Source organism: Pleurodeles waltl, chromosome 7, assembly GCF_031143425.1.
Source record: "Pleurodeles waltl isolate 20211129_DDA chromosome 7, aPleWal1.hap1.20221129, whole genome shotgun sequence".
Classification (NCBI taxonomy): Eukaryota; Metazoa; Chordata; class Amphibia; order Caudata; family Salamandridae; genus Pleurodeles; species Pleurodeles waltl.
Window position 1 is genome coordinate 621,792,245 of NC_090446.1, and position 26,148 is coordinate 621,818,392.

A 26,148-nucleotide genomic window follows, 5' to 3' on the forward strand; every position below is an offset into this window, starting at 1 on the left:
CGAAGCTTCTTTGCACCCACAGCTGGCATTTCCTGGGCATCTGCCCATCTCCGACTTGCTTGTGACTTTTGGACTTGGTCCCCTTGTTCCACAGGTACCCTAGATTGGAAATCCACAGTTGTTGCATTGCTGGTTTGTGTCGTTCCTGCATTATTCCTCTAACACGACTCTTTTGTCCTTAGGGGAACTTTAGTGCACTTTGCACTCACTTTTCAGGGTCTTGGGGAGGGTTATTTTTCTAACTCTCACTATTTTCTAATAGTCCCAGCGACCCTCTACAAGGTCACATAGGTTTGGGGTCCATTCGTGGTTCGCATTCCACTTTTGGAGTATATGGTTTGTGTTGCCCCTATCCCTATGTTTCCCCATTGCATCCTATTGTAACTATACATTGTTTGCACTGTTTTCTAAGACTATACTGCATATTTTTGCTATTGTTTATATATATCTTGTGTATATTTCCTATCCTCTCACTGAGGGTACACTCTAAGATACTTTGGCATATTGTCATAAAAATAAAGTACCTTTATTTTTAGTATAACTGTGTATTGTGTTTTCTTATGATATTGTGCATATGACACTAAGTGGTACTGTAGTACCTTCACACGTCTCTTAGTTCAGCCTAAGCTGCTCTGCTAAGCTACCATTATCTATCAGCCTAAGCTGCTAGACACCCTATACACTAATAAGGGATAACTGGGCCTGGTGCAAGGTGCAAGTACCCCTTGGTACTCACTACAAGCCAGTCCAGCCTCCTACACTTGTCATAAGAAAAGTGCTTCCATTTACGGCACCTCGTCTTGTGTGATAATTGACAGATAACACCAATCAAGAATGCACTATATAAAAGTAATATTGGCAAGCAATTTTGCTAAATTATTAAGATATTGTTTTCTTAATATCTTATCATGATTACAACTATTACATATTTCTATTGCAATAGAAAGGCTCTGTGAACAAAAGAATAGCTCAGTGGGTTTTCACTAGTGCTCAGTTTTTCAGACTATTTTTTTCATGATGTTATTCTTCAGTGGGTAAGGTGGACGCCGAGTGTCAGTATTTACATGTTTCTAGGAAACAAGTTCAGTTTAGTACACGTTTGTTGTGCATTGTAAGCGGACACATTTCTTCCAATTTTAACTTACCCACAGCAGGAACACCTTTTTCCGACTTATCATCATGATGACAAACAATGCAGTTTCACCCGTTATTTACTTGCTTTTTAAAATTTTAATATTTGTTAGTAGGCCTGTTGTGTTAACTCGAGAAACTGGTGTGCATATTTATCAAATGTTTTGCAATGCAAAACCTAAAATGTGATTTAAGAAGCCACGCTATGCCACCTCGCTTGGCCCTGCATGGGTTGGTCAAATCGAATCAGGATTTATAGAGTGCAACTATTGCACTGTGGGGGTCTGTCCTCTGAGCTTCAGTTCAACAACCAGGTTTTAAGGTCCTACTTGAATTGAGGTGGCAATGGTGACCGACTGAGGTGCAGGGGCAGGGTGTTCCAGCTCTTTGCCGTGAGGCAGGCAAAGGATCTTCCACCTGCTGAGGTCTTCCGTATGTGGGGTACAGTGGCTTATGCTTTTTGAGTGGAGAGGTCTGGTGGGGGAGTTGAGGGTGATTGGTGGTTGAGGTAGGCTAGTCCTAGGTCGTGGAGGGCCTTGTATACATGGACGAGGAGTTTGAAGTTAATTATTTTCCTAACAGAAAGCCAGTGGAGGTATCTTAGGTGATTGGATATGTGTTCGCAGTGGGGAATGTCCAGAAGGAGTCTGGCGGAAGCGTTTTGGATCTGCTGTAGTTTCTTCAGGTTTTCTTGGGGGTGCCAGCGTAGATGGCATTGCCATAGTTGAGCCTGCTGGTAACCAGTACATGGATTACGGTTTTGCGGCAGTCCATTGGGATCCATTTGTAGATCTTCCAGAGAAGTTGGAGTGTGGGAAAGCAGGAGGATGCAACATAGTTGACTTGGTGGGTCAAGGTGAGTGATGAATCAAGAATGAAGCCAAGGTTGTCTGCGTGGTTTGGTGGGGTCGGGGAGTGCCGAGGGTGAATAGCCACCAGGATTCATCCCAGGCTGATGTGGATGGTCCCAGCATGAGGATCTCAGTCTTGTCAGAGTTGAACTTGAGGCGGCTGTCCTTCATCTAGGTAGCCACTGCTTCCATCCTGTTGTGGAAATTCTTCTTGGCAGTAGTGGGGTTTTTGGTCAGTGAAATGAATAGCTGGGTAACGTCCACGTAAGAGACGATGTTCAGCCTGTGGTTCCTGACGATGGATGCAATCAGGCCATGTAGATGTTGAAGAGTGCAGGGCCCAGGGAGGAACCCCGTTGAACCCTGCAGCTGATCTCCGTAGGGTTTGACAGGTAAGGTGGGAGTCTGACTCTCGGTGTTCTGCCAGAGAGGAAGGACCCTTCAGTGAATGCCAGCTGCGTGGAGTCTGGAGCAGAGGGTGAGGTGCGAGACCATGTTGAAGGTGACTGATAGGTCCAGTAGGATGAGGGCTTCTGTATGGCCGCGGTCAAGGAGTAAGCAGATGTCAGCTGTGGCGGTGAGGAGGGTGGTCTCTGTGCTGTGGTTGCTCCTGAAACCTGAGTGGGAGGTAATCTGGTAAATCTGGAGTAATCCAAGATGATGCAAGTTGCTGACTTGCATAACTGTGTCCCAGGGAGGTGTTCAATGGGTGGAAAATGGGTGCTCAGAAGCATTCACCCTTGGATTGTGGCACTTTCCCAAATTTCCCATAAGTAGAAGCCCTGGGAATGCATCAAAGTGCTAATCCTTCCCAGGGGATGTTTAAAGAGGAGAAATATTTTCTAATTTTCTCTTTCTATGTGTACTGCACTCTGCAAGACACATAGAAAGAGCATGCCTCAGAGGATTGTTTTTTTGGGAAAGGTGTCCTTTTCTGCAAAAAAAAAATCCTGCCTTCTTTGGTGCTATGCCAGTGCAATGAGAGGACAGGAATGCACTATATAATGTTAAATAGGGGGCATTCCTTTCTCTCTCCCTGTCATGCAAAACAGTGCAGCATGGTGTCCTTCAATAAGGGAATGTGAGCTTCATAATAATAACTTACTGATTATAGTACTAAGGGCCTAAATATGAGTTTGGTGATCTTCCGACCTCCAAGCTCGCGGTGGCGGTCAGACTGCAACAGTCCTGGCAATCCAACTGCTAGATTATGACCTAGGCAGTCAGACCACAAGGGGACCACCGCCACACACAGGATCATGGATCCCGAAGGGTTGGCAGGGGTCACAGTAGTGGTCAGCCACGGCACAACTGAGTTCAGCGCCACTGTGCTGATCAGAACTTGCATTTCCATCAGTCTGTTCATAGCTGGGTCCCCGCCCAGTACCCTTGTAATGCGCACTGTGTGCTACGGCAGACAGTGCACATTCTGAGGGTGTTGGGGGAACTCTCTGTGCATAGATATTGGCCTCTGCTCCCTGAGGAGCCAAGGCCAATGTTGCCACACTGTTTCCACTGGGCTGACCATCGAAAACCTCCTAATATGGAGGTTTCTACTTGCCAGCCCAGTGGAAACGTTGTAATTGGGCCGAGAGGGGAGAATGCCAGCACTGCAGAGTTTTCCTTCTCATGGGTCTGGCAGGCCAATGGTCAGCCCACTAAACTAGTAATCAGGCCCTTAGTCTTGTTTCAATAAAAATGAAATTATGCTTGGTTTGGTATTATTAGGCCAGTGGAGAGTTGTTTTCAATTCTTTGGTTGGAAGGTGTGTAATATAACTTCAACATTCAATCAGCACACTAATAGTCTCTAATCTTGTGAATCCTTTGTTAAGTGAGCAACAATTTTCTTTGAAACTTATCATATATAAATTGTTTCTGAGAAAATTCCTCTGTCTGAGTAACCACCTCCATACTTTTGCTGAACGGTCTTGCTGAATTTTGAACTCTGCCTACTGGACACTGCTGTCGCCAGTGTATGTGGTCTAACCCCTAAAACATTAGAGAGCTTCTAATCAGAATACTTAACATTCTTGTAAGTTTATAGGATATTAAGCAGGGAAATACACCAATGGCATGGAATGTTAAATGTCACCTGTGCACTGCAGCACATAATGTATCTTCCACAATGCTGGCAAAGAAAACATTGCTGCTTCTGCCTACTTTTGTAGCCAGACTGGAATATTTTGACAGAAACAAATCCTAATTCTGAATGTTAAATGAGGAATTATTTAGTACTTTAGTAGGCCTTTTATGTCACCAGTTGAGGTAACTAGTATTTAAAAGTAGTACATTTAAAATTTTAGAACTGGAATGTTCCTTCAGTGCTGGTCCCCAAAATCTATTTTTACTATTAAGGTATGTAGTTATCCTATTAGAAAACCTCATGTTCAGAGTTAAGTTAAACCTCTGCCTTCTTTGGTTTGAGACAGGATACCAGAATGATTAAACCACTATTTTTAATTAATATTACAGATTCAATTCACCGGTGTAGTCGGATTGCTGATAAATATTTAAGAGAAGTAACTTTTGAAAAGTTAGACTTTGTGTGCCTGAACCTCCAGTATTGCAATTGGCATTACCCTGCCAACAGATGGCCCTTGTCAGTGCTTTCCCTTTATGTAGTGTTAAAACTGCTCCCCTCACACAGAAGAAACAATGGCCTAGGGCTTTTGCAGGAAGATGTGGGTGTTAAATATGTGACCCCTCTCAGCTCAGGAAGTGTGGCTGTGGAAGGTTCCTCAACTTCATTAACTTGAAAGGAGTCAAGGGCAGGCCTGCCCCTTCATGTTTAAATGTAAAGAGAGAATGGGGAAGATAAGATATAGGGCCTGATTACGACTTCGGTGGAGGGGATTATTCCATCCCAAATGTGACGGATATCCCGACCGCCGTATTACGAGTTCCATAGGATATAATGGACTCGTAATTTGGTTGGGGGATATCCGTCATATTTGGGACAGAGTCATTCCTTCTGCCAAAGTCGTAATCAGGCCCTTTGTTCCCTGAATCAACCATAGACAAATTGGTAGCAATCCAGTGAGAGGGGGAGCTTCCCCAGAAACAAACTAGCTTGGATGAGTAACAGGGGCATAATTTCCCTAGCCACACCCTTGGCTGAAACACCAGCCCACTTCAAGGGCAGAAGTGTCTGCCATGTTGAATTTTAATCAGAATTATTCACTGTGGGATAGTTTGCATTATGGTAAGCAGGATGTGCTGCAAAAGTGTGAAAATTTGCCCTTAGGAACCTTTTTCTCATTGGACAGGGAGTGGCCAAGAGTTATGTCCACCCTCTGGCTAGTGAGTCTTAGAAAAGTGGCCTTAACACCAAGCTAAGCAGGAGACATCTGAACCTCTTGTAGAAAAAAAAGAGGACATGGCCTGCGCTCCTGTGTGGAGTCCTAAAGGGCTAAATCTTCTTCCATTTGTACCTACAAATGTGATGTAGACTCCAAGGAACATTTGGTTGACCTGTCTGGCTAGAGGGACACAAAAAACAGCTTGAGGTGCTTTTCCTAGAATTTTTAGCTGACCTGAATGAGGGGACCTAGAAAGGGCACTGCTGGTGGCCTCTTCTCTTGTGAGTGCTGGTCCTTGAGTGCTGTCCCTGTGATCCTAGGATTCTTAGAAAAGATCAGCAGGAACTGCACCGGAAGAAATTAAAAGTTGGAACTTTTGGACTTCTGAGACTTCCAGGGTGTCAGCAGGACCATGCTGCAAAGTTGCCCGATTTTTAGGGGGCCTCTTTAGATATAGCTTCCAGGCCTATCTCACAGATTAGTTTTTAGCTCCAAAAAAGTGAGCATCAGAAAGTCTCTCCGCATGGTCACCCCATTCTTTGTGAGCTAATGCTATTGTTTTTTTTGCACACTGAGATGCTGCTAACCAGACCCCACTGCACGAGCTCTGTCCTCCAGAACCTGTCAAAGTTGCTTACTCCTAATTGGCCTATTTAACTTTCCTACAGGACCCTTGTATACAATGTCCCAAAATACACCTATGGCATTGAAAGGTAGATGTCTCCTGTGGACTACAGTACCCTCCAGAAGTTTAACAAGACAAACATGAATCCAGGTGTACTATTTTAACCTGGCTGCCTCAATTTTAAAATCGCATCCTGGAAGGTCTTTCAAGGTGTCCATTTTATAGGAGAAACCCTCCTTCTTAAAATATTAATAAGTCATTCATATGCAGGTCTTGAAGCCCCAAAGACAGGATGCATATGGTATTCAGAAGTAGGATATCTAGAGTTTAAAATATCCTTATGGCGCCTAGCGCGCAAAAGCTATTTTCACTGTAAGAAGGCTGACTTGCCCATTGAGAAACATTTGGAAGCAATTTTGATTATTATCTCTGCTGTCCCAGGCTAGAGAAGAGCTAGAAAAATGTTGAAGCAACTATTTTAAACATTTATTAAAAACTCAGGTGGTCATTACAACCCTGGCGGACGGTGTTAAAGATGCGGTAATACCGCAAACAGTCAGACGGACAAAAAAAGGGAATTATGACCCTGGCAGAAACCGCCAACAAAGACAGCCACTTTAATACACCGCCCGCCACGGCGGTACAGACTAGCAGCGCAGCGGTCACCGCCAACAGACAGGCGGGAGACAATGTACCGCCCACAGTATCACAACAGGCCAATCCGCCACCTTTTCCGGGGCGGATTCACCGTGGATAAAAACACTGCGGATACAGCTTTTGCTATGGGAAAACGCTCACCTTCTACACATCCCACGAGGAACGACTACTCCATGGAGCCGGAACTCCAAATACTACCTGCCCTTGTCTTTCTGCTCCTTCACGACCAACAGCGACGTAGGTGCATAAGATACCGGTGAGTACTGCACCTACAACACAGGGGAGGGGGGAGGCAAAAGTTAAGGGGACACCCACCAAACACCCCCACCCCCACCCTCGCATAGTACAACATACACACCAATGCAGTCACAAAAAGAACAGTAACAACCCACAATCCCCCCGGAAAAATGCAAAGACAATGCGAATTTCGGGCAAACATTATAATGTGCCAATATACATGTCATACAAAAATATACAAATATATGTATTCCAAAATCACTCATATTTACATAAATAATCCGAGAAGTATTGCAGATATGTACACAACAATGTCCGTGCACAAACAGTCCAAAAATGCATGGGAGAGGCCCACAATAGATACCTGACCAAAATCCGAGAGAACACTGCCGGGGCATCAGATAGAAACACTACAGGCACCTCAGGGGGAAGGGAAGGGGGGGCACCTCAGCCAGATGAATGCAAAGCCAGATCCACAACGGGGCTCCATGCCCATTGATGTATCCAGGCGAGTGCAAAGCCACAGTCTCTCAAGTCTCTATAGTGGGTGGCTTGTCCACTGTTCAATCCTGGGGAGTGCAAAGCCACAGGCTCTCAAGTCTCTACAGTGGGTGGCTTGCCCACTGTTCAATCCTGGGGAGTGCAAAGCCACAGTCTCTCAAGTCTCTACAGTGGGTGGCTTGCCCACTGTTCAATCCTGGGGAGTGCAAAGCCACAGTCTTTGAAGTCTCACAAGTGGGTGGCTTGCCCACTGTTCAATCCTGGGGAGTGCAAAGCCACAGTCTCTCAAGTCTCACAAGTGGGTGGCTTGCCCACTGTACCATCCTGGGGAGTGCAAAGCCACAGTCTCTCAAGTCTCTACAGTGGGTGGCTTGCCCACTGTTCAATCCTGGGGAGTGCAAAGCCACAGTCTCTCAAGTCTCTACAGTGGGTGGCTTGCCCACTGTACCATCCTGGGGAGTGCAAAGCCACAGTCTCTCAAGTCGATGCAGGTCCATACTGGTACTGGGGGGTGACTGGTGCCCAGACTGGATGAGTCTCCCCGTGAAAGGTAGTGTCCTGTCACTGTCCCAGCTGCACATGGGATAAGGATGCCTGATGTGGTGGGCCATTCATTCCTACCTGGTGCATTGCCCTGTTCAGCAGTGCTTTGCCATGGCGGTCTCTAGACGGTTCAGCGGTGCTTTGCCATGTAGGTCTCTGGACTGTTCAGCGGTGCTTTGCCATGGCAGTCTCTGGACTGTTCAGTGGTGCTTTGACATGGCGGTCTTTGCCCTGTTCAGCAGTGCTTTGCCATGGCGGTTCTGGACTGTTCAGCGGTGCTTTGACATGGCGGTCTTTGCCCTGTTCAGCGGTGCTTTGCCATGGCGGTCTTTGCCCTGTTCAGCGGTGCTTTGCCATGGCGGTTCTGGACTGTTCAGAGGTGCTTTGCCATGGCGGTCTCTGGACTGTTCAGCGGTGCTTTGCCATGGCGGTTCTGGACTGTTCAGCGGTGCTTTGCCATGGCGGTTCTGGACTGTTCAGCGGTGCTTTGCCATGGCGGTCTCTGGACTGTTCAGCGGTGCTTTACCATGACGGTTCTGGACTGTTCAGCGGTGCTTTGCCATGGCGGTCTCTGAACTGTTCAGCGGTGCTTTGCCATGGCGGTCTTTGCCCTGTTCAGCGGTGCTTTGCCATGGCGGTCTTTGCCCTGTTCAGCGGTGCTTTGACATGGCGGTTCTGGACTGTTCAGCGGTGCTTTGCCATGGCGTTTCTGGACTGTTCAGCGGTGCTTTGCCATGGCAGTCTCTAGACTGTTCAGCGGTGCTTTGCCATGGCGGTTCTGGACTGTTCAGCTGTGCTTTGCCATGGCGGTCTCTGGACTGTTCAGCGGTGCTTTGACATGGCGGTCTTTGCCCTGTTCAGCGGTGCTTTGCCATGGCGGTCTCTGGACTGTTCAGCGGTGCTTTGAAATGGCGGTTCTGGACTGTTCAGCGTTGCTTTGCCATGGCGGTCTTTGCCCTGTTCAGCAGTGCTTTGACATGGCGGTCTCTGGACTGTTCAGCGGTGCTTTACCATGGGGGGCTCTGGACTGTTCAGCAGTGCTTTGACATGGAGGTTCTGATACGGACATTGGTGTGTGGCATGACGATCTCCACACTGGACATTGGTGTTTGGCATGACGATCTCCATACTGGACATTGGTGTGTGGCATGACGATTTCCACACTGGACATTGGTGTGTGGCATGATGAACTCCACACTGGACATTGGTGTGTGGCATGACGAATACCACACTGGACATTGGTGCGTGGTATGACGATCTCCATACTGGACATTGGTGTGTGGCATGACGAACTCCACACTGGACATTGGTGTGTGGCATGACGATTTCCACACTGGACATTGGTGTGTGGCAGGACAAACTCCACACTGGACTTTGGTGTGTGGCATGACGAACTCCACACTGGACATTGGTGTGTGGCATGATGAACTCCACACTGGACATTGGTGTGTGGCATGACGATCTCCATACTGGACATTGGTGTGTGGCATGACGTTCCATCATTGGCCAGCGGGGCTGTGGCATCCTGGCCCCACCTGGGCTGTGGCTTGTGCGGTGGTCTCTGGACCAGTGACGATACTTGGGCCCTCCTGGGCTGTGGCTTGTGCGGTGGTCTCTGGACCAGTGCGAATACTTGGGCCCTCCTGGGCTGTGGCTTGTGCGGTGGTCTCTGGACCAATGACAAAATTTGGGCCCTCCTGGGCTGTGTCTTGTGCGGTGGTCTCTGGACCAGTGACGATACTTGGGCCCTCCTGGGCACTGACTCTGGCGGTGGGCTCTGGACCCGTTACGATACTTGGGCCCTCCTGGGCGCTGACTCTGGTGGTGGGCTCTGGACCCGTTACGATACTTGGGCCCTCCTGGGCACTGACTCTGGCGGTGGGCTCTGGACCTGTTACGATACTTGGGCCCTCCTGGGCACTGACTCTGGCGGTGGGCTCTGGACCAGTGACGACGGTGCTGGCGGTTGTGTCTGGACCGCCAGAAATGATGGCGCACTTCTCCGCTGTGACACTCAACAGGCTGGGCAGACTTCCTCGGCACCTTCCCCACCTTTTTTGGAGTTTCAGCTGACTCACCAATCGCCTTCGATCCCATTTCACTTGTTGTCCCACCAGGAGTCTTGACACGGTCCCGTCGTCCACTCTCCAATTTCAGAGCCTTTACAGGGGGTGGGCTGCCAGTGCCTTGGCTCCGGGTCCTACTGCCTGCCCTGGTGGACGGTGCACTCCAAAAACCTGGAACACGCACCACTGGTACTGGTGGCTTTTTGGCTGAGGCGCTACAACGGGACTGATGAATTGGAGGTGGGGGCAAAAAGGTCAATTTGACAGAGGATCAGTTTCTGACGAACACTGGGATGGGTAGCTGGAGGGGGTCTGGGAGTGGAGGAAGAGGAGGTGGTTGTAGGAGGTGTCACTTTAGCTGTTTTGGGTGCAGGTGCAGGTACTGGAGGCTGTCGTGAGGTGGATGGATGTTGGGTGAGTGATTGCCGGCGTTTGGGTAATTTGGGAGGGGGCGTCACAGACACACTGGGAGAGGACACAGGGGACGTGTAAATGGCAGTGGAGGTGGTGAGTGCAGGTGAGCGGCGTGTGGTGCTAGGTGTCCTGGTGCGAGTCCTAGTGCCTGTAGATGTGGTGCATGCAGGTGTGTGTGTAGACGAGACTGGGAGGGAGGAGGGAGAAGAGGAGGAGGGGGACACAGTGGAGACAGTGGATGTTGCTGTGTCTGTATGGGTGTGATGCTTGTGTGAGTGCCTGTGGGATGTGTGGTGCCTATGTTTGCCTGAGCTACTTTTGTGTGTTGACGTGTGTGCATGCTGGTCTGTAGGTGTGCTTGGGATGGGCTGGGGTACAGGGGATTGGGTCTGGGTGGAGGAAGTTGGAGGGGGGAGGCTGGACACAGGGACAATTGCTGCCATCAGTGCTGAGGCCAGAGATTGCAGGGTTCGCTGAAGGACAGCCTGACCAGAATGAATGCCCTCCAGGAATGCATTACCGTGTTGCAATGCCCTTTCTACACCCTGGATGGCATTCACAATGGTAGACTGCCCAACAGTTAGTGACCTGAGGAGGTCAATGGCCTCCTCACTGAGGGCAGCAGGGGTGACTGGGGCAGGGCCTGAGGTGCCTGGGGCGAAGGTGATGCCCACCCTCCTGGGTGAGCGGGCACGGGGCGAACACTAAGGGGCTGCTGGGAGGGCGGTGCTGGTAGGGGGGGTGGCGGTTGTACCTGTAGAAGTGGGGCGCACAGATGGTGCCGCCACCACAGGGGTGCTCACATCGGCGGACGAGTCTGTGTCGCTGGTTGGTGATCCGGTGGCCGACGTGAAGCTCCCCCCGCCCTCCGTCCCACTGGTGTATTCAGAGTCTGTGGTGTGGCCCTCCATGGCCATGTGGGATGCAGCTCCCTCGTGCTCCGGTGCCACTGTACCTCCGCCTGTTGATGCTGATGTACAAAAGGACAGGGAGAGCAGGAAAAGGGGGGGAGACAGAACAAAGAGAGTTTTATTGCATGGCATACCGCTACCGTTGGCGGACAAGACAGACGCAGCAGCCCAATGCACAACGCCACGCTCCTGCCCTCTGCACATGCAATTTCTGGGATATGGCCTACATGGCATTGGTGGAAATCTGCGCACATGGACGCCACAGGGGCAACTATACCTCAACATGATAATTTACTGAGGTGGGGTAGTGTGCCACATGGCCTACATTACGGAGGGGCCTTGCCTACCTAACTCGCCCTGGCCTAGGGACACCCAGAGCCCGCCTCCCCCACCCAGACACCTCCACTGCACGCAAAGTCCACAGAATGAGAGTGTACTCACCCCCTTGTGTCTGCTGTGATGTCCTTAAGCACCCATCCAACTCCAGGTAGGCCACCACCAGGATCCGGAACATCAGGGGGGTCATGGTACGACGGGCACCCCTCCCACATTGGGAGGCCATCTCCAGCTGAGCCTCCGCTGTCTTCTTGCTGCAGCGGCGAATGTCCTCCCATCTCTTACGGCAGTGGGTGCCCCGTCTCTAGTGGGCCCCCAGGGTCCATACCTCCTTGGCAATGGCACGCCAAATGTCCCTCTTCTGGTGGGCGCTGACCTACATGACATGCACAAGGAAAGAGGAACAGTCATTACCAACTGCACCATCAATGTGAGTGGCCCACTCCCTACTTTGACCACGTGGCCCATTTATTCCCATGCTTTACTGTAGTATGACTTCTGCCCCCTTCCCTCTTCCACCCAGCCCTGTCCACCCAGGCCTAGCCCCTACAACGTGCTCCCTGTGTACTAACCTGTTGGTCTGGAGGACCGTAGAGTAGCATGTACTGGGGGAGGACCCCATCCACAACTTTCTCCAACTCTTGTGCAGTGAAGGCAGGAGCCCTTTCCCCAGACGCAGCAGCCATCGTCGCTTCCAGACCGAGGTCACAGCAGCACTAGCAGTGTAGGTCCTCTTCTGTCGAAGGTCAGGTATCTAGTGATTGAACAGATAGAAAATGGCGCACCTGTTCATTGGCTCCTGGGACCCATAGGGTCCAATGTTAACCAATGCAGCATTGCGCCACGGTCTACGACCGCCTACCGTGACAGTGTGCAACGCTAGCACTGTTACCCCACAATCCCATTGTCCTAGTTTAGAGGTCAGACAGCTGCCATTTCAGGGGCCCACATGGATTCATTTTCAACTGCGTCACACATACTGAGGCCTATACTCAACACACATACAGGAAGAGTTTTGTGTCTGCTGTAGTCTTGTGTGTAACTGTGGGTACATACCTGGAGGAATAGTGACTGGTTCTTCGCTGTTATCCTTCTTAGGCACCGTCAGCTGGGACATATGAGAAGATGGCGGAATCCTCCAGTGTACTGACCGCTGGTGGACCTGTTGACAATGGAAGAGAGACATTTAATCATGACCTACCGGTTTGACCGTGCTACAATCCATGAACTATGTACCCAACTGGAGCCAGACCTGATGTCACCAATCCGCCATCCGACTGGAATCCCCCCTGACGTGCAGGTGCTGTCAGTGCTCCATTTCCTTGCAAGTGGGTCATTTCAAACAACAGTGGCCATGGCATCAGGGATGTACCAGCCTATGTTTTCCAACGTGTTGTCCAGAGTGTTGTCTGCCCTGCTGAAACACGTAAGGAGATACATCATATTCCCTCAGTTGGAGGATTTGCCTACAGTGGAAGGTGACTTCTATGCCCTTGACATATCCCCAACGTCAATGGTGCCATTGATGGGACCCATGTAGCTCTGGTCCCCCCCGCAGGACTGAACAGGTGTACAGGAACAGGAAGAGTTATCTTTCAATGAATGTCCAGATGGTCTGTTTGGCAGACCAGTACATCTCGAAGGTAAATGCTATGTTCCCTGGCTCAGTGCATGACGCCTACATCCTGCGGAATAGCAGCATCCCTGATATGATGGGTGAACTCGAGGCACCGTGTATGGCTATTGGGGGACTCTGGTTACCCCAACCTTTCCTGGCTATTGACCCCAGTGAGGAATCCCAGGACCAGGGCAGAGGAACGCCACAATGAGGCCCATGGGCGGACTAGGAGGGTTATCCATATGACAGGTGGGTCCCTATTCTACACACCGAAGAAGGTGTGCGACATCATCATTGCCTGCTCCATGCTCCATAACTTGGCATTGCGACGCCAGGTGCCTTTTCTGCAGGAGGATGATCCAGATGACGGTGTTGTGGCAGCTGTGGAGTCTGTGGAGCCTGTGGACAGTGATGAGGATGAAGCTGAGGAAGACGAAAACGACAACAGGGAGTCAGTCATACTGCAATATTTCCAGAGACACACAGGTGAGAACATTTTCATTTTTACCATTACATTAACTTTCACACATCTACCTCTATCCTGTACCTACATTTCACTCACTATTTGTTAATTGAGTTGTACCTTTCCATTTCAGTTTCACAAGTGTGGTAACCTACGTGTCAACTGTTTGCATCCTTGAAGGGCTTGTGATGTGTGATATAGGTATGTTAGCCTTCCAATGGGTAACCCATTATGAAACTGTAATTAATAATACAGATTTACAAATCATAGACTGACTCCATTTGTTTTTAGTGTTTCAAGGGTGTTTATTTAGGTGCTAAAAAAATGAAGGGGGGTTGTAAACTGGTGATGGGTGATGGTGGAGGAATATCCATGGCAGAGTCCAGTCTATTAGTCTCACAGGTACATTGCATATCTGGGCATTGGAAGTGGAGCTAGGTCAGTTCCGATTTGGACAGGGTAACAAAGTGGGACAGTGGGGGGACAATCAGGGTGGTCTTATTTCCTGGCGGGGGTCTTGCCATCTTGCTCTGTCCTGTTCCTGAATCACAGGGCCCGCTTGCGTGGTGGTTGTCCGTCTGCAGGGGATGGGGTGCTGGTGTGTTGGTCCTGTGGCGGGGCGTCCTGTCCACTAGCGCCGGCGGAGGTGCTGGGCATTTCATTGTTGTGGCTAGTGTCAGGGGCCCCTCGGTGTTGGGCTGTGGCTGGGCAAGGGGAACCGACTGTCCTGAGGCCCACGATGGTCCGGCCTGGTCATCAAGATCCAGTAGGGCAGAGCTGCTGTCATCACTGTGGGCCTCTTCTGGGGGTGGAGTGGTGTTGTCTGAACCCTCTGGTGTGGTGACGTTCCTTCGGGTTCCTGCGGGGATATAAGTACATGATTATTGCATGTGTGTGTTTCATGGAGTGCAATGGTTGGGTGTTCGTGAACCCCAGTGCAGGCATTCCTGTGTGTGGGCTTGTGTGCTGATGGTTGGGGGGTGTTGTGAGTCTGTGCAGTGGGCATGCTTTGGTGATGGGTGTCCATGCTTAGTTATGTCATGCAGGTCTTGGGGTTGGGATGGGTGGTTGGTGTCATGGGTAGATAGGTGAGGATTTGGGGTGATAGGGGAGGGTGTGATGGCGGGGGGGTGTGATATCATGCATGTAGGGTGGGGGGTATGATGGTTAAGATTAGACTTACCAGTGTCCGTTCCTCCAACGACTCCTCTGAGGCCCTCAGGATGCAAGATGGACAAGACTTGCTCCTCCCATGTTGTTAGTTGTGGGGGAGGAGGTGGGGGTCCGCCGCCAGTCCGCTGTACCGTGATGTGGTGCCTGGATACCGTGGAACACACCTTCCCCCGTAGGTCATTCCACCTCTTCCTGATGTCCTCCCTATTTCTTGGGTGCTGTCCCACAGCGTTGACCCTGTCCACTATTCTTTGCCATAGCTCCATCTTCCTAGCTATGGATGTGTGCTGTACCTGTGAGCCAAATAGCTGTGGCTCTACCCGGATGATTTCCTCCACCATGACCCTGAGCTCCTCCTCAGAGAAGCGGGGGTGTCTTTGGCGTGACATGGGGTGGTGTAGGTGATGTGTGGGGCGGTGTATGTGTTGATGAGTGTGGTGAGTGTAGTGGTATGTGGTGTTTTGTGCTTGGATGTTGCGTGGATGATGGTGTTGGGTGCCTCTGTGTGATGGGGTTGTCTGTTCTATGCTGTCTCTCTGTCCTTCTCTCTGAATTTTTGGTAGTAGGGGTTTGTGGGTGATGTGGGTGTGTGTTTTATATAGTATTGGGTGTGTGGGAGTGGTTTGTGTATGTGTGTCAGGTGTGTGTCTTTCAAATTGTCCAATGTGGCGGTGTTTTGGAGATGTGTGTGTATTTTGAGCGCAGTGGTGTGTACCGCCAATGGAATACCGCGGTTGAAAGACCGCCACGTGGATTCGTGGGTTGTAATGGCATGGGCGTGTTTCTGTTGGCGTGGAGGTGGAGGATGTGTTTCCGCCAGTTTTTCGCTGACCTTTGGCGTGGCGGTATTGTGTGGGTGTCTGAATTTCGGCGGATTCTGTGATGTGTGTCATAATAGCTGTGGCGGTCTACCGCGGCCGCAGCGGTGTATTGGCGGTCTTCTGCACGGCGGTAAACGCCCTTATATCGCCAATGTTGTGATGACCCCCTCAATGTTGAAATCAGTTTCTTGATAAATATTAAGTTTTAGAAAGTTACTTTTTCTCTGCCTGAAGTTACTGCAGGCTAATTTCCATTAGCGTCCAAGTGTCGCTCAGCCAGTGAATAGCCCTGGTGAAGTGTGAAACTGCTGCTAGGGCAGAGTGAATGGACTGGGTATGATGAGGTGTTTTTGTCCCTCTGGAAGGAAGACCAGTTTGGCTGTACCCAGGAACTTAATTTAATTTACTTCAAATAGTCCTCCATTGTCAGAACACTCTGTAACTGTGGAAGAACAGAAGATTGGCAGCACCTGCTGTTTGAGACCTGTAAAGAGACCTGAATGGCCGAACCTGCTCCCAGTTGTACCCAGTCTAACAAAGTAGACTCCAGGGGCAAGTTGTCTGACCTCCTCTGTAAACTACAGGTCCACACAAAGCTACAACAGACCTTTCCAGAAGTGACCAGCTAACCAGTACAACCTGGTCCTGACTTAGACACTGTTGGTGGCCTCTGCTGAGGCCCTGGCACCCTTGGATATGTTTAACTGGAATTCTCCTATCACCCTTGAAAATGTAATTTTTACATCATTTTGGACTTCAAGATCTCCTGAGGCCTGGGACAGACTTGCCAATCCCCCCGAGGCACAACCTTGCTGGGCTAAAGAAACATTTTTACCCTGTTCATAGCTCCTCTGTGGCAGAAAATCAATTTCAGAGTGACCTCAGTAAGAAATTATCTAGCCTTGTGTAGTCATGGACAACACAGCTCACAGCATTGCCCCTATAGAGGATTACAGGCTCCAAAGGAAAATGTAGATTTTTTTGAGGTTGTCAAAAGCATTTAGGTGGCAAGAGGACTTCTCAAGTCCTTCTATCCACCACAACAAATAATCCACTTTCTAACAGTGACTAAGAACGAAAGTGAAAATCTTGACTGGGAGAGTGCCCAAAAAAAGTATCTGACCAATGCGCTGACTTCAGCAGACTTTAAATTTACATTTTCTAGCTCAGAACATATCCTGCCAAATAATTTGCTGAATATCTCCTTATCGAGCAGCTATCTGACTTTGAGAGGGTTCTGTATGATACAACTTGCAAGCTTGTCCTGCTGGAGGATATTTACTTCTATTTTGAAGACAAAGTCAAAAGGTAAATATTTTCACTGGGACAATTGTGCTTCATGTATCCTACTTCTGCTCCTTTGGGGTTGCCCTGAATCACAACTTTGCCCTGGTCAACCACCAACAGTCAAATCTAATTTACATCTTTACTTTTGCTTGGATTTTTTGCTTCTCATCATTCTCTGTTTCCCCTTTAGGACTTCAGTCATTTTGATGTAATTTGTCTACATACACTTTTGTCTGTTTTCTTTAGAACTGATTGTGGGATTTTTATTGTGTTGTGTTTTGACTTTCTGATTGTATTGGTCCTGCTAAGCACTTTACACACTTTTCCTTAAATTAAGCCCATCTGCTTTGTACCAAAGCTGCCAGGGGTTAAGGCCCAGTTTATTTATTGAACTTGTGTGTCGAACCTCAAAAGACTTTGGATTATTTGGGAGAGTAGTGAACAGCCCATTTTCTTACAGCGGTGTTCAGTGATGTGATCCAGAACTTTTCTTTAGCAGTTGCCACCCAGGTTTAAAAGTTGAAATTAAAAATTCGTATACACGATTTACAGCAAAAATATATTTTTTCAATTTTTATTGGAATAAGATGTTTAATTGGATCAAATTTATTTTTCAAATTCATTTCAATTTCAGTTTTTGTACCTTAATCGTTTTGGAACATGGAGGTCGATCTGCCAACAAAGAATAACCTTAGCATTTGAGAACCATGGGTAAGAAGAGATGGTTGAGGGTGAGCAGGGAATCCAAGAAGGAGGTGTTCCCAAAGCCCTTATGGCCATGAACAAGGTCTGCCAGCTACACACCCCCTCAAAGAGGAACGGGGAAAGTGAGGAAAGCAGTGAAGAGGAGAAAGATAGCAATCTGTCTCAAATAGATTTCTTGTGTGCACCTTACAGGGATGGAAGTCAGGTTGTTCACAGCCTGAGTCCCACAGAGCTGGCAGTCCTCCAGATGGTGTACCGTAACAAGCAGGCAGAGAGGGACTATTAGGCCAAGCTGGCTCCCATCGCACTGGCAGACTAGGATATTGCACTGAGGAGAAACAACTTTGATGAGAAGAAGCCCAATCTTACAATACATTTCAAAAGAGATGATGGCAATAAGGGTGATGTGTCATCTGGAGAGTCAACACTGTGCAGATTGCCTTGAGTTGTTGTGCCTAGATTTGTGTTGAGGATGATCTTGAGAAATCATTTGAGTGGGCACTGAGAATACACATGGAGGACAAGCAGCACTCCTGATCATTGTTGTGAGGGTAGGTGCCTACATACGGAAGGGATACAATATTAACTCTAGACAAGGAAGTAGCAGATTTGTACACCCACATGAGCAGGATGACCCACTTGTGGTATGCAACCTTTGCACCATCACAGTCAGCCTGCATTCGCTCCTAGGTCCTGGTCAATTGTGAACAGTGACACTTGATTAGCATTTTACTTTATCTTCATGCTTTTTACCCTAAACCTTTAAAAAATTCAATTTCTGATCCTCTTTATTAAATTTTAGATATTTTTCAACCATTTTTATGTTTATGATTTTAGAAATGGGGCTTCAGGATTTTCACTGAGTTTCATTTTTACTTTTAAATTGTGTTGGTACTGCTAAATGCTGTGCAGACATTTCCGTAAGTCGATCCTGTTTGCTGTATGACATAGCTGTTATGGGCTGAGCCCAAGTTTATTTTTATAATGTGTTTTAAACTTGACAAGACTTTGAACTTATTACTTAAAAACACTAACATGATCCCCAACTAATAACTCATTTTCTCACAGCATTTTCTAGAATCTCTGCAATTTCTATTGTTAATAATACCTTCATTTTACAACTAATTTCACCTATAGTTATATTACATTCGTTTTTTTATAAAAGGTATTTGTTTACAAATAAGTGAAGTTTTTGATGGACTTAAACCATTGTTTGCATTGAAAAGTATTAATTGGTCTTCAAGCAAACAATGCATTGATTATGGAATTCCCCATGTATTTTTTCACTATGAGTTCCCTCACTGTGTGTACCATCAAATATATTTCTTAATGAAACATCCTTCTAGTTTTAGGAAATTACTAGGGTCAAAATAAATCGACGTATCAACCATTTAATACTTAATTTTTCATAAGGAGTACAAGACAATATTTCAAACTCCTGGACTGAAATCAAATTGTATGCAGTGTCTTGCTTGCTTAGCATTTTTTATGATCACTCAACTTGTGTTCACAAAATATTTTAGCATCACTAATCAGAATACCTACAACTCTGTATGATTAATTTCTTGGTAGATGGTCTGCAAGGTAAATATAGCTTTAAGATGTTCCTGTTCATGTCTCCCTTCAGGGATTCAGGCCCTCCAGGGTCTCTAAGATTCAGACCATGCGGAAGGGTGTCATAGACTGAACTCCTCAAATTGACAGGCAAGCCTAGATAAAGTTCCTAAGCGGAACAGCATTTTGTTCTTCACAATCACATCAGAGATACATAAATGGACCAATGTGTCACGCTCTTCTCTGTGATCAGTTAGGCTCATCTAGATCCTAAGCATTATGTGTCATGCAACCCTGCAAGGGATAACGTTATGTGGAAGGGTTATTTGTAGATGAGTGCACCTTTTACCTGGGTTCTGAAAATAGACTATTATTGGTCTAGTAATAGACTATTTATTATGTACAATCAACAGACAGATCTTGTGTTTCACAATGACAGAACTTATAATAGAAATCTCAGCAGTTATACATAGAATACAATAAAAAAATAGAAAAAAAACAGGCATTTTATTACCCACATCCCTACCATCCCCAATGATGTGGTTATAGCTCAACATACCTCTTATATATGTATAACATTACCGGCGTGATGGTTTTTGAATTTGCTGAATGATCATTATTTTTCTAAACTACCTTGTGCCAAGTCATGTGCCATCCGTGCAAGCCTTAGAAAGCTTCTCGGCCTGCAGTCTATTTCTCTGGTATTTACACCAAACAACCAGTCTTCATGTCTGCCTCCTCTAAATTCTTAGATCTCTTTATTTCTTCTCTCCAGTGCCTCTCAATAAAGAGAGGTGGTGAGCTGTTGTGCTATCCATTGTTTCAGTATCACTGAACAAACAATACCCTCAGAGATGTATTCAATAGGCAAAGTATTCAAAATATCCTTACACATTTCTTCTGTACCAGGCTGTATGGCCTTGCCCACTACAGGCTACTCTTTGGACAGCATAATTGAAGTTTCCTCTTCATTATATTTCTGTTAATTGTCTTATTATGACTAATGTTATTCTGCTTCTAAAATAATACTGTTAACTCCCACACTCTTTTAGCTATTATCACCACTTAAGCATTAGTTTGCTAGATCCTAAGCCTTTCACATACACACTCTAAATAGTTAGTGGATTCATGTCCACCATACAATTATGCATGGTTTGTATCTAACGTGTATGTTTTATCAGCAAAGCGCTGCAAAATATGTCAGGCCAAAAAGTTGAATTTAATAACATTCAACATGTTTCCAAACTTTATTTACATTGGTAATGGGGTGCTTCCAGGTAATTATTAATCTTTGAATGTTTTCATAGTTTTACAATCTATTTATCATTCTTCAAATGTCAGGCAAAAACTTTTATATCCCTCTTTTTCGGATGAGCTGAACAACAACCCTCAAAAATAATGACTGCTGCACGACATCTTCAAAGATACAGAGAAATAAAGGTTATAGTTATTCACTAAACATGGAGATCAATAGAATAAGTCACACGTAATATGTCACTCTAGTACACCATTCACAACTAATTGTATAGAAACACAAGACATTCAGAAAACCATTAAGACCTACAAAACATCAGCACTTCTCACGTAAATTAGAAAAAAGATATTCAGTAAATGATATCTTTTCAAAGAGATTTTAATGATACTTTGATGTCCATAATCATTCACAGTGGGTCTACAAATACTCAGCCAACTAGGATAAACACCTCAAGTGTGAAAGAGAATTGGTGATAATAAGTACTTACAATGTTAAACTGACTTAAAGGCATGGCCATTAAATTATGTTACTCTGTTAGGCAGAGATCAGTATAATTGGCTTAAGGTCTATTCCTTTTAGAAGTGCTACATTGGTGCAGAGTTCAATTGTCAATGTTAACATTTTTAATGGCTATAGGACTCATCACCCATCTTGATTGCCCCTCCATTCAAGAGTGTAAAAGTCTCCCTCATCTCTACAAACATATGACCTAATTTGATTCTTAGAATCTGTTTATATTGAACGATTGCATTTTTTATTTTTGTGTTCATTAATTAAATTTAAAAAAACTTTACAAACCAAATCCACATTACATGTCCAATTGAAATTGACACACATCACTAAAATTATAACAAATGAACTATTGCCATTAATAATTATTACAATGCAACACATACAAATATAATGATGGGAAGCAGTCACACAATGTAAGATATAAGAACAGTGCTTTTTTGTCTTCTATAATGCCTGAATTTGTTCCATGGCTATAGTTGTGTTTGATAAGACTGTGATAATGCTGTCAGATTTAGGATACAATGTTGTATGCGCTCTGGAAAAATGTAAATCACCTAAAATATATCAATTCTGTCTCTCTTAATTTAGGGTGATATTCCACTTACGGTAAGTCCAGATTTAGATCTATGTGAAAAATGGTTCCTAATCAATGAAACATTGTGTATACATGAACTTTGCTGACTGCTTAAAAAATAGTATATTGTTAGCTAGCACTAAAGAAACTTCATGAATGTATTTAAGTAAATACATAGGGACACATGCACAAGCCCTTAGCGCCACTGGAGTGTCATTTTGTGTGAAGCTCCAGTGGTGTTGTGCAATGTGTCATATTTACAAGACAGCGCTCCTCTACTTTGTGTGGCTTAACGGCTCATAGCCCCTCCAACAAGATGTTTATTGGCAGAGGGGTGTGCAATGGGTTTTGCTGTGGGTGTTCCACCGCAACAGTGATTGCTTTTGACACGGCTCCAGATTTTCAAGAAATCATACATCTGAGACAGCGCCAATAGCTAATGCTACCACAGGGGTGGTGTTAACATGGAGAAGTGAGGAGAAATACTTTTATTTGTCCTCGTTTTTGCTTTTTCTATGTGTGCTGCATTGTGCAGCACACATAGAAGGAGCAAACCACCATTGGTGGTTATTTATGTGTAGGAAGGTGTTCTTTCCTGCACATAAACAATCATTCAATAATGACAATTTGTTACTTCTATGTGTACTGCATTCTGCAGCACACATAGAAGTGCTTAATCGCCATTGCAGATTGTGTATGTGCAGGAAGGTGTGACTTCCTGCACATTAAACCATCATTCCCTTCACCGCAGACACCCTTGCACTATGGTGCAAGGATGCCTGCATTGCCGCTGCAGCTAAATTTAGTGCCAGCACTAGGGGAAACACAGAGCTGTGCCATATCTTTGTTAATACAGCACATCCCTGTATTTCAGAACTGACACAGCGCAGCGCTACCAATTTTGATGCAGCGCCGAACTGCGCCAGTTCCTTGTAAATGTGTCCCATAGTATTTGACACTGGATATTGCTTGGCTTAAATGAAAGTTCCCCACAAGAAATAAAGCCACAAACTTGTCAGGGTAAAACATAGTTTCAATATTTTAAAGCTGGAATTAATCCTTGGTAGCTATCAGAACACACAGGCTTATCTCAGGAAAATGTGTAAAGAATTTAGCAGAAACAAAACAATTTAAGTGTAAAAATACAGCACAATAAAAATTCCAGAAACAATTTCTAAAAATAGAGAGGAATGTAATGAGCAAAATGACATAAAAACAATAAAAATCAAATAGGAGAACTGTATGTATACATTTATAAAGATCCAAGGGAAAGAACTATGAAGAAAAAGTAAAGCGCCAATCAGGAGGTATAATCCATGGCTGACTGGGACCTAGATGTAATTTCAGTCTGACTGATGAAGCACAGGTTAGATACCCAAGCAAGTTTGTCCCAGTCAAAGTTTTCTGCTTTTAACTTAGGGCTTGATTTAGATATTGGCAGATAGGTTACTCCGTCAGAACAGTGACACATATCCCCGCCTGCCAAAATCTAAATCCCATTATTTCCTATGGGATTTGAATTTGACAGACAGGATATCCATCACAGTTGTGATGGAGTAACCCATCCGCCAATTTCTAATTCGGGCACTGAGGGCCTCATTAAGAGTTTGGTGGTCGGACCGCCAGACCATCATGTTTGAGGCTGCCAAAAGACCGCCATGTTGGCATTCACATAGACTCTGTATTACGAGTTACACATGCAGGCCCACAAAAAGCCAGCCAAAATCTGACCCCAACAGGTCTCTGGAGGGCGTGAAATAGGCGGGCCAATCACTGGCACTGACAGCCCATCAACCAACCACCGACCCTATTACAAGACAAAAATTGTGATTGCAGTGCCGCCATGGCAGTCTTCTAATGGCGGTACGGACCACGGCGGTCACCATAGTAATACACAACATAACATTGGCTGGAATTTAAAACAATACAGCTGACACACATCCACAAACTCAACACAACTACAAACCACACTATAAAACACACCCTTTCACACACCACAATCCTTTGCATCTCCACGCCGAACATAAGCCAAAGTACTGCCCAAAATCTTCACCAACCATAGATTAGACACCCACTTAACTTGCACTAAGCACATTTCCCACAACACACCTCCAAAACACATATTTGCACTTCTGCACTACATTTACTCCACGTCACCTCCTCATTACACACCACCTAACCAGTAAAGATATTTTTCAAGTTCATTTCCACCACTATGTCATCACAGAAACATACCCGTTTCACAGTTGACAAGTTAAGAATCAAGGCAGATGAAATCATCAGAGTAGAGCCACAATTATTTGGAAACCAAGTCCAGCAAACTTCTATCACTAGGAAAATGGAAATGTGACAAAGGATAGTCAACAGAGTGAACTCTGTAGGCAGCTAACTGTGCACAAGGGAAAACATAAGAAAGAGATGGAGCAACCTCAGGGGGAACGTTCATACCCTGGCGTCCAGGCACCAGCTTTCAGTCCTGAAGACTGGCAGTTGTCCCCCACCTCCTCCCCTATAACTAACATCATGGGAGGAGAAGGTCTTGGCCATCCTGCATCTGGAGGGCTTGACTGGAATACCTGGGAGAGTGGAGTTGAGTGAGGCCCAACAACAAATATTGCACCAAAATATATTGGCATGCATGCTCACTGATCACCTCTTGCCACCTACAATATCATCCTACTCAACAGTCCAGCATCCACATGTCCATAGACCCCTGTCTGGCCTTCAACATATCAAGTAGACTCACTTGGGGAAGCAACATCTTTGCATAGTGGGTGTAGTAAAGGGACAATTCCCGCAGGCACTGTTCCACATCGCTAAAACCAGAACAGTGTTGCCTAATCAAAATTACCTTGTTTGTCAAATCCCCATTGGAGTGTACCCACCTCAGAGGATGACATCAGTATAGTGTGTGTGTAATACAGACAATGACAGGACTTCTAAGGCCAGGAGGCACTGTGACTGTCACTACACTCTGCAACAACTGTGTGCTCTGCTACTATGACAATTCAGCCACACAACTGTACCTACGTAAGGGGATCATTACTGAATAGTGTTTGGGTAGGACAGGCATGGGGATTCTCACTACACTCTGCCACAACTGTGTGCCCTGCTATTTGTACCATTCTCCAATCAGCTATACATGTTAGAAATGGGGTCTCTGATTGGCAGGCAGTTTCCACTCTGTCCAAGCAGGGACCCACACTCTAGTTAAGGTAAGGGAGGTACACAGCTCAGATAACCCCTGCTCACCCACTTGGTAGCTTGGCACAAGCAATCAGGCTTATCACAGAGGCAATGTGTAAAATATTCATACCAACACACACAGTTATACGGTGAAAACACCACAAAAGTGACACAACAACAGTTTAGAGAAATAGTCATTATTTATCTAAATCAAACTAGACTAAAACAACAATAATCTGACAAATACACACAAAATTACGACTTTTTTTAAAAAAAAGTCTTAATCAATAGTTGAGTTGTTTTTACTCAAAGAACCTGGTTTGCATAAAAAATAAAACTGGATGGGTCAACGTGCATGGGAAAAGTCAGTGATGCGTTGATTCCTTACTCGCAAATGAGGCTGTGCATTGTTTCTTCTCCGGTCGGGTAGGCGTGGTGTTGTTTTTCTCCCCCACAGAAGAGCGATGCATCGATTTTCAAACAGGCATCCTCAGGTGCGCAGATTTAATTTGAGGCCCAGCGATGCATGTGAATTTCCGGTGCACGGTAATGAAGAGGCACACTGCACAGTTCATACATTGATTTTGGAAGCCACTATGCAGGTGGTGTGCCGATTTTTCAGCCGCAAAGCAGGTGCTGTGTTGGTTTTTCTCCTGCTCACCTCCTGTGCATGGATCTCAGTCTTGGATCCACCAGCTTCTCCTTTCAATGGCCAAGGGACTGGATTGGGCACCACTTGGCAGGGTAGGAGTCTCAGCAAGAGAGTCCAGGTACTGGCAGAGGAAGTCTTTGATGGCCCTGATACTTTAGAACAGAGGGCAAGCTCAGTCCATGTCCTCAGAGACACTTCATAAGCAGGAAAACACAGCAAAGTCTAGTCGTTGTCCTCCTAGGCAGAAGCAGCAACTGAAGGCCAACCCACACTCACAGACAAAGGGGCAGTACTCCTCCTCCAGTCTTCAGCACTTCTCCTTGGAAGAGGTTCCTCTTGATCCAGAAGTAATCTAAAAGCCTGGAGTTTGGGAGCCACTACTCATTCCCCTTTCTACCTTTGAAGTAGGCAAATGTAAAAGGAAAGTCTCTGCTGTTCACACGATCCTGCCTAGGGTAGGCCTGGCCCCAGACACACACCAGGAGGTTGGAGACTGCATTGTGTGAGGACAGACACAACCCTATCAGGTGCAGGTGTCAGCTCCTCCCTCCCTGCTCTAGCCCAGAGACTAATCAGGACATACAGGCTACACCCCAGCTCCCTTTGAGTCACCATCTAGAGGGAATTCACAAACAGTCCAACTGTCAACCTGACCCAGATGTGGATTCCACAAGCAGGCAGAGGCACAGAATGGTTAAGCAAGAAAATTGCCACTTTCTAACAGTGGAATTTTCAGACTGACAATCAGAACACCAACTTTGCCAAAATATGTAT

General features: G+C 46.3%; 1 long non-coding RNA gene across 1 annotated transcript in view; it reads left to right on the forward strand.

Annotated features, from left to right (window-relative positions):
- Positions 1-26,148, forward strand: part of LOC138247289 (uncharacterized) — a 784,382-nt gene that overhangs the window by 134,038 nt on the left and 624,196 nt on the right. Inside the window, exon 3 of the long non-coding RNA XR_011194412.1 lies at positions 21,551-21,568. This is a non-coding gene — a long non-coding RNA (uncharacterized lncRNA). The remainder of the gene's footprint in view (positions 1-21,550; positions 21,569-26,148) is intronic.